The sequence below is a fragment of the Pollicipes pollicipes genome, unplaced genomic scaffold (assembly GCF_011947565.3).
Source record: "Pollicipes pollicipes isolate AB1234 unplaced genomic scaffold, Ppol_2.1 Scaffold_7261;HRSCAF=8764_pilon_pilon_pilon, whole genome shotgun sequence".
Lineage (NCBI taxonomy): Eukaryota > Metazoa > Arthropoda > Thecostraca > Pollicipedomorpha > Pollicipedidae > Pollicipes > Pollicipes pollicipes.
The window spans coordinates 39,143,564-39,153,185 of NW_023597054.1; the positions used below are offsets into that span (position 1 = coordinate 39,143,564).

Genomic DNA, 9,622 nt, shown 5'->3' on the forward strand with positions numbered 1-9,622 from the left:
AAAACGATAGCTTGCGGCAGCAAATTGATGTTTTGTCGATGGTGAATTCACGTGACGTTGTGTGCTAATTTATTGTAACATTCGTTATAAAATGATCGGTGATGCAATACAAAGTTAAGCAAGGCTTTGCCAGACAGCTTCTACACCCATTTCCGAACAGTTCAGGTGTGTCGTGCCCAGATAGTCGCGCGCTCCCTTGCTGAGTTTAGGCCTAACCTCTATTGTGGAGCGAACGTCACAACCTCATGGTGAGTTTCGGACGCATTCATTGTTTTTCCCTGAACTTGGGGTGGAGTGGAGCGCCACGGTGCAGTATCACAGGGTGCCAGAATGTCAGAGGCCCGGCCTTCGTCGATTCTACAAGTGTGAATCCATTTATAGGGGGTGTTTCACATTTGTATGGGGTTTGCAGCTGAAACAGCCATGCTGAAGGTCAGTCGGTGCAGTTTGCAGCCCTGCCTTCTGAAGACCTTGACCCTTTTAGTTTTAGGCTAAGCGCCTGCGATAATGTGCACACTTTTTGAGGCCACCCAGTCATCCATGACGCCATAAGAACGTCATTCAAATCTTTCCATTCCATTGGCCTTGGCAGCGGTCAGGGCCAAGCAAATATAATCGCCTTGTCGTTCACATCTGTCGTTCGTGAGTACGGTTTCCAGATATGGCTACCGCCAATTGTCTCTCAATCCGTACGGGGTATGATGTACGTAATCAAGCAAAGACGGATTGAGGAGCATATTTGCTTAGCAGGGAAATTGGGTTGCCTAGTGGAGCGTTTTCTACGTAAATGTACACATAGTTCACATAGTTTACATACGTATATGTTTCAATATCTTCCGATGTAGAACATTCCCTTCGACAAACACAGTGTCGCCAATGAACTCAACTAGTCGTAATATGGGAGATCTCGTTGGTTTCGGCCCATTCGTACTTGCTTTAGGGCGTTACCCGTGCGACCAACTTACTGGGAGGTCATTCATAACTGAGGACGGGGTAGGAGGCGGCACGCTCCGCCTGACAACTCCGAGGTTCTTGTAGTGGACGCCCAGCGCTGGCGGCAGGCTTGTAGGCTTCCATGGGTATTTCCAACACCGGGCAGTAATTTCGGCCAATCCTGGGGCAGTCCTCCCTACAGGGAGTGCCGTGGCGAACGGTGATGGTGGAGCCACGCGTCCCTACTTGCTCAGAGTAGCCTCCGCCACCATGACGTTCAACGGACGGGACGCATAGGAACGCTGGACCGCCGACGGGACGGGGCTGCTTAGAGTTACCTCACAAGTAATCTGCAGCATACCACGGCCTCGCCCCGAAGCAAGCGTTCAAACTGACGCTCCTACCCGCGGAATGTCCTACGCAAGTGGACTCTTGGTGCGACTGAGGTCAAAGGGACGGTGAAGTATGGCGCGATGACCAGTAGTTATCGCACGTTTGATGGTTTCTGAACGCGGCAGTTACATCAACTGCGATTTTTCATCGGCCTCATGCTTTCATATGAGCCGTCAGTCAATGGCTACGCATGATGCGGATGGCTATGCTGAAGTTATTACGCCGAGCTCTCCTGACCCCTCTGCATATAATGGGCCTCGAACCGTAGCGACGTGGGGCATGCTATGGGCATTGGCGGGGAAGCTGATGGGCTCGTGGCCGTCCTCGAATATTGCTGACGAGCTGAATGGCTGGGATACCCAGCGAAGCTCAATCACGTAAGTTACGAATATGCTTCAAAGTAACGATGTGCTAGTGTCGTCCTTTTTCATGGTCGCCCACTGGCCCGGCTTGTGCCCAAGGTATTGATATCTGTACTGTTAGTTAATTTTGAGTACTCTAATGAACTTCTTGGCTCCCCTGAGCGCGAATATTTATTTTTGCGGGAGCAATGCAATTTATGCAATCACTGTCCCTATAAAGACATGCCACACGGCGCTGAATTTCGGAGCAACCAAGGACAGACAGTAACACACAAACTGCGGAAGTCACATCATTGCCACGAAATGGGTGGCTGTGCCCTACTGGATTGTTTCTTGGCCAGTTAGCCCGCCAGTCCGGTCATATGAAAGGAGTTGCATCGCCACGGTCCATTCCACGGCGCCCTTCCGGCAGCGGGCGGGTCGGGCACTGAGCAGCCGAGGTCATACACGACGCAGTATGGAAATGGGCAAATGCAGGCTGGCTACCAGAGGTAAGGACAGGAGGTAAGGCCCAGCGACACCGTCAGCATCGCAACGGTATTGCTGTGAGATATGTCATGAACTCGTCTTTTTGGGGAACGCGACGTACGTCTTCGCGCACCTTTTTACTGCGAACTGCGATGCGGATATTTGCGTACAACGGAATGGGTAAACAAATAAATGAGATACATAGGCTTTCCCGGGTACGCCACGCGTCTAACCCCGCCAGCACTGCTGGCGTTCAACCACCCGTGCTCTCCTTTCCCTCCTAAAGTTCACATTTTTTGCCATAGATGCCAGCAGCTTCGCAGTCTTGAGTAAAATGTTCCTGATGAATACAAGTGATACGCGAAGGAGACAAATGCTGTGTCCATATTAAAAACGGGGGGGGGGGGGGGGCACTATCGCCTTCGACGTGCATATCTCTAATAATAACCTAACATATAGGCGTGCTTTAGAATATGCATAGGCAGTCTCTGTCAGATGACGTTTGAAGTTGAGTTATTTCAAACTTAGCTTCGTGTTTGTTTTGACCAAATTGGACGTGTTGATTCAATAAGCAGACATTACTATGAATGGTATGTGTAGTAAGATTTAAGATAGCTGTTGGTAATGTAGTCCAGTGCCCATCTTCTTAAATTCGGTTTGAATTTTACCACAGGTATAGGTATGCACGATCTTGATTGTCAATCCCTGACTGTATTCTGCATCTCACTTGTTCCAAGGTTGTGATTGGACACAAGTTGTAGGTGTAGGAATATTTTAAAGGATAAGGGGCCTTTAATTGCATTTTTGTGGCCATTGAAGTATATGGTGTTGGTCATGGCTGGGCATCATGACAGGATTATAAGTGGTGACCATGTTCATTGGACCTATCATAGCTTTCAAGGGGACTCCTTAAATTTCATGACAGATAAAAAGATGTTCACCCATTCTGTTTGACACCAGGGTTGGTGACTGCTCACTGTGCCCACCCTGTGGTACTGCCCCTATTTGGGAGGACTTTAGAAAGCCAATTAGCTTAAGTACCTGATAGGAAAGGGGTAATACTCTGGCTGGCAACACACATTCTGGCCTGTATGCATGCATGCAATAGTATACCATCCAATGGTTAGCCATATCCAGGCCCATAAAGCTATCAAGATTGCAAATGAAATTGCATATGCTTAAGCCTCATAGGGCATGTGCACCGTGGCAGCAATATCAAATAGCATTTGAAGCCAGTGTGACAGTGCTCTGAGACAGCCAGTATTCACCAACTATACTGAATTCATCAATTTCTGTATGGGATCTTTGTGCTATTGGTCAGGAGGCCCCAAGCAGATGTACTGCCATTAGCATGGTTATATGATGCAAGTTTCTTTTTCAATCATGTTTCTTTTTGCTGGGTAACTTTAATGCTATTTATGAGTTTTGTGCATGTATTTTGGGACCACTTTGGGAGTAGATGGTGATTGAATTGCATGGCAGTTGACAAACAATGTTACTGACATCACAGTACATTTTTGGCAAGGTCTGTGTCGTCTTTTGCACACCGTGGGTCGGAGGAGTCGCCACTCTGGTGCCCACCACCCTCCCGCATATGACGTCATTGTGGTGGGCGGCGGTCACGCGGGCACGGAGGCGGCCGCGGCTGCCGCCCGTCTCAGAGGTCGCACCCTACTCGTCACTCACAAGGCTTCCACCATTGGTGAGCTATTAACACAAGCAATTGGCATATGCATATCACTAAGATTACAGGCTTATTTGTTCTATTGTACTATCATCAGCAGGTATATCTCCACCATCACAAATCTGGCAATTGTCATGGCAAGCATCAAGCATCTTAAATCAAATTCATAACAAGTTAAACTGACTGGTGTGTGATTAGCAGATAGCTAGAACTGCATAATATATATGTACAACATATTATTGTGCACTTTTCTGTGCAATATATACATGCACATTCCTATATCTGTGGTGTGTGTGTGTGTGTATGTGTGTGCATGCGTGCGTGCGTGCGTGCGTGCGTGCGTGCGTGCGTGCGCGCATGCGTGCATGCGCGCGTGGGTGCGAACGTGGGTGCGTGCGTGCGAGTGTGCAGGCATTCATGCATGCATGCATGTGTACATGTTTTGCATTGTGCATATTCATGCACCATATGTTAATGCTAAATTGTGACATTTTTCAATCACTGTTGTCATTTCCAGGAGAAATGTCTTGCAACCCTTCATTTGGAGGAATTGGAAAAAGGCCATCTTATGCGAGAGATCGACGCATTAGATGGCCTCTGTTCCAAAATTTGCGATGTTTCCGGAGTGCAGTACAAGGTGGGTGATCTATCATCAGAAACCAGTGCTGCATTAATCGTGGACTTCATGCAGTACCTCCAGTAAGAACACTGATGTGCTACCTGCATTATAAACCCAATTAGCTCAAATGTCCTTGCTACTACTACTGATACATGAGCTGACAAGGGGGCGCCGAGGCTCTGACCGCCGCCAGCGCACTCTCTGTCCTGTCTCCTGTCCTCTCAGCAGAGCGCATCCGCCAGGTGACGTCATCGGCCTGTCTGGTGGCGCTAACACCCGCCGGCGTCAGCAGGTGCTGACCGGAGGCAAGGGCCGCCGTGTTGGGGTCCGCGCGCCCCAGTATCGATCGCCAGCGTACCGGGAGCCAGCTGCCAGCGCCAGCTTACTGGCCACCGCCCGGCCTGCCAGCTGCCTCGAGGACGGCCGTGGACGACCTGCTGCGGTGTCGACGGCGAGCGGCCCGGCTCGCGCTTGATGCCACGGCGTCCGCACCGGTAGGTCGGCGGGCGGCCCCGCGACGGGGGTAGGGCTCGATGTTAGTGGGGCTCAGAGAGCGGCCGTCTCGAGGAAGATGTTCTCTTGCCACCAACAGTGCGTGTGCGCTGTTCTTCCACGGCAGATCTCCCTTCTCGTTTGAATTGGTGCGGTAGTGATAACAAAACGGATGATCGCTTCCGAGTGATCAGAGAGGTTTGCGCGCCGGCGAAAAAATGGCGGCAATGTAGTTGTGTCAGTTGCGTATGAAGACTGAATGATACAAAGCATAAATTGGAGGAAGGTGTTCAATAGTAGCGCCAAACACGTAGCTTTGGGAGTAGAATAAGGAATTTTGTACCGCACTATTGTGGATTAAGCACGCGACGGTGAAGCACAGTCCATCCGCACTGGCAGTTCCCCGCCAGGAGGAATGCAGCGGTCTTTCTACAACAGCCAAGACTCACATTTGTGCACATAATTGGACTTTTCCCATTTTTAAAAACCAGTTAGCACTGGTCCACCACCTGTTTGCACACCGGTTCACTCTCACATTTCCTGAGTGTCGTCGCGACTGTGGTCTTATCAGCGAAGGCTGACGCGTGGGTGCGGTGGGCGCGCTGCCGGCAGCGGACGGCCGGGAGCTGACGGCTGGCGGCGGTGGTGCTGACCGCCGGTACCTTCCTGCGCGGCCAGATCAGCCTGGGTGCGTCAGTCGTGGCCGGCCGGCCGCGCCGGTGACCAGCCGGCCATCCATCTGCGCGTGCCCTCGAGCGTCTCACAGTTTCGGATGGGTCGCCTAAAAACCTGGTAACGGCCAGCGGGGGGCTCCGTGTCAGCGTGTCCCACCACCGGCTACGGCCGCTGTGCATCGCCGAGCCTGGTCCACACGCACTCAGAGCCTGTTCAGACGAGGGCTTCAGTGCAGTCCGATGAGTGCGGCTGCCAGCATGACTGTTGTGCAAGTTCAGCTTCGAACCTTATGCCGGTTCAGTATCCGCCAACTCGTGATCGTGCACGGGCTGGGCGCAGACACCACCTGTGCGCTGTGTGCGTCCGTGAGCTCCGGGGACCCGCCGGTTACGCTCGGCCGTCGGCGCACGGGATGGCCGTGCCGCGTGCCGCGCCTGAAGTCCGCCATCGGGCCGCCGTTGCATGGCACGCCGGCCTCGTGTTCTTGAAGCGCAGCATCGACTTCAGCCGGCTGGAGGGCCCACGGAGGCGACGACGTGCCGCAGCCCTTCTCCTTCCTCAACGACAGCGTCTGGATCAAGGTGATGCGCTAGCGGCCGCATCGCCGCGGTGGCGTCCGTGGTGCGTGGGTCAAGATCGGATACGAGCCGGTGTTCCAGGTCATTTGGACATGACCGTTTTGAGTTTTAGTTCGTTTTAGTTAAGTTTGAGTTTCGATGTCGCTGAGATTACCGCAGCCTTCCACTGCACCATACCAGACAGTCGTTGCTGGCCGTGCTGTCCACAGGCCGAGGACCAGCTGCCCGTGTCACATGACGTATACGACGTCGGAGGTGGGGAACATTGTCAGGCGGTCACTCGACGAGAACCCACACGTCAAGGAAGAGGTCAACGGCCCCCGCTACTTGCCCCTCCATCGAGTCCAAGATACTCAGGTATGCGGCCCGTGCTGGTATGAGCCACCTTGTTTGCGTGCAAGAATCATGCGAACCCCAATCACGTCTCAGAGGGGGCCGCCCTCGTCGGACCTGACGCAGCACATCCCCGGCCAGCGTGCGGCGTTCATGCGCCCAGTGATTACGCGGGCCGCACCAGCCGCCGCTAGGCGGGCCGCGACCGGTCCGTGTGCGGCCAGGCCGGTGACCGGCCGCACCAGCCGCCGCTGGGCAGGCCGTGACCGGTCCGTGTGCGGCCAGGCTCGGTGACCGGCCGCACCAGCCGCCGCTGGGCAGGCCGTGGCCGGTCCGTGTGCGGCCAGGCTCGGTGACCGGCCGCACCAGCCGCCGCTGGGCAGGCCGTGGCCGGTCCGGTGCGGCCAGGCTCGGTGACCGGCCGCATCAGCCGCCGCTGGGCAGGTTGTGACCGGTCCGTGTGCGGCCAGGTTCGGTGACCGGCAGCACCAGGTGTGGCTGGAGCCGGAGGGACTGCCGGCCGATCCGGACACGGACCTCATCTACACGCAGGGCCTGTCGTGCACCATGGCCGAGCCGCTGCAGCTGGAGATGCTGCGCCAGCTGACGGGTCTCGAGCGCTGCCACATGGTCAGACCCTGGGTGACGTGTGCCGCCAATCACGGCCCGGATCGGGTCGAGGTCTAGGTCTAGGTCGAGGCCAGAGTCGAGGTCGGGTTGAGGTCGGGGTCGAGGTCGAGATCAGGGCCGAGGTCAGGGGATTGAGATTGAGGTCGGAGTCGGAGTCGGAGTCGGAGTCGGAGTCGGAGTCGGAGTCGGAGTAGGAGCCGGAGTTGGGGTATTCACGGTGGTGCTGACGCAGTTAATGGACGTGGAGGGTATGTGAGGTGCGCGCTTATACTGCATGGTGTTGTCCGGGAGGTGGAAATGGTTGTGATGTCAGCAGGTTCGCATATAAAGTTATTGAAAGGGCGAGGCAATGGTGCGATAGGCCTCGACGGGAAGCTAAAACGTCGCCGGCGACGATGGCTTTTGGCAATAGACCCATTTGAGACAGGATTTCATAGTCTGTTGAAGTGGCAGCCTTTCCGACAGTCTTTCCAAAAGCTCCCGACCACCGTTTGACTTACTAGCATTGACAGAATTTATCTCGAGTGCGTGTCGGGATACCTGAGCATCGGACGAAGCTAGGCACCGGAAGTTTCCTCACAGCTGCCTACACTCGGACAGAATAACCTAGTCGCGTCGCGTGACGCTGCGCCCTCGCCTGCTGCAGGGTACGGCGTCGAGTACGACTACATCGACCCGCGCGAACTGCGCTCCAGTCTGGAGACCCGCCGCGTGCGCGGCCTCTACTCCTGGCCGGACAGGTGAACGGCACCACCGGCTACGAGGAGGCCGCCGCTCAGGCCTGGTGGCCGGCGTCAACGCGGCCAGACAGGTGACGATGGGTGTGCGGTCGCCGCCGGGGCGCGCCCCGCCGCCGGCAGCCGGCCCGCGCGGACCGACTCTGTGCCGGTGGGTTACCCCTCTGAGTGGCCACGCCTGTCATGTAGCAGCGCCGGTGCTGAAGCTGACGGGTAGCAGAGCGGCGGGAGTGCAGATGGCGCGGCGCAGCGGTTGATTGTACAATCACGCTGCACTACAGGAAAGTAGGAATCAGCGGTGGTGTCCCTGCTCGTCTGGTGTCTGCTCGTCTTGGCTTGGCTGTCAAAAGATCCCGACTTGACAGACAGTGCTATCAAGACATCATCTAGCCAGGGTACGCCCAGATTGACGCATTAGACTCAAGTGATGGCAACGCTCCGCCCCGCAGCGCCATCATCAATGAAGTGCTCAATCTGGGGGTAGCTGGCCTTAACTATTGAAATCCTTAAAATGTTGATGGTTACATACACCGCCCAGTCCGAAAAGCTAAGCAGTTGAATTGAGTATGATGGGTCTCTGCTCCGCGATTAGCCGGCTGCCGGTCGTTGTACTCCATTCGTGGCTCCATTTGAGTGAGTTGACCGTGCTCCCCTCTCCGCTGACTGTCGGCTCTGTTTGCGCGGCTGTCCGCCGTCCGCGCTGGCCCGCTGCCGGGCTGGGCCAGCGCTCACCCGCGCCTCCTGCGTCAGGCGGCGCGGCGACACACCATGCCGTTGGATCGCACCGACGGCTACATCGGCGTACTGATCGACCTGCTGACGGTGCAGGGCACCAACGAGCCATACCGCATGTTCACGTCGCGCGCCGATTCCGTCTCACGCTGCGGCCGGACACGCCGACCTCCGGCTCACCGAGAGAGGTGGGTGGTCTGTCTCGGCGCACGGGGCCGCTGGAGGTCAGGGACGCTTTGTGGTGTTGTACCTGGGCGGTGCGGTGTTGTTGGGGCCGGGTTTCGATGGACAAGGACGTCACGGACCGTCATGATCAGGTGGCTGGTGTTTGAACGTGCTTTGCTTTCGAGCCTACATCGTTCTGATGCAGGCTCTACCGACGTTTATTCTATTCATTTCTGTTCCGGTGATATTCGATTGAGATTGATGGCAACAAAACTGTCATCAACCGATCAATGACCAAAAAACACGTAAGATAACGAAACCAAGTGCAATTGGTCTGCATCATTGGTGGCAAAGTGGCGCAAGCGCTTCGCGGTAATTATGGGTTTTAGACGAGAGGTTGCGGGTTATGCTGTAGTCGCATGTCGCTTGCAAACTTATTTCAGGACATGCCAGCGCTGTTGGTCTCTCGCCCCTCCCCTCCCCTCCCAGAGTGGGCTGGGGGTCAGGTTAGGGGCCATGATGTACCGAAAGCATCATGCAACCCCGAGCCACCCCGGGTACCTCTGCCGCCCCAGCCACCACCTCTGTGTCACCGCCGGCAGGGTACCGGGCCGGCGCAATGCCCGAGCGGCGTACGCCCATCGCCCCTGTCACCGCCGACAGGGTACCGGGCCGGCACAATGTTGGAGCCGCGGTACGCCCGTCACCCCTGTCACCGCCGACAGGGTACCGGGCCGGCGTAATGTCGGAGCCGCGGTGCGCCCGTCACCCCTGTCACCGCCGACAGGGTACCGGGCCGGCGCGGTATCGGAGCGGCGGTA

The 9,622-nt window shown here is 55.7% G+C and overlaps 1 pseudogene; it reads left to right on the forward strand.

Moving 5' to 3' along the window:
- The first annotated feature begins 2,573 nt into the window (after positions 1 to 2,573).
- LOC119111405 (protein MTO1 homolog, mitochondrial-like) lies at positions 2,574 to 9,544 on the forward strand (annotated as a pseudogene).
- Positions 9,545 to 9,622: the final 78 nt, after the last annotated feature.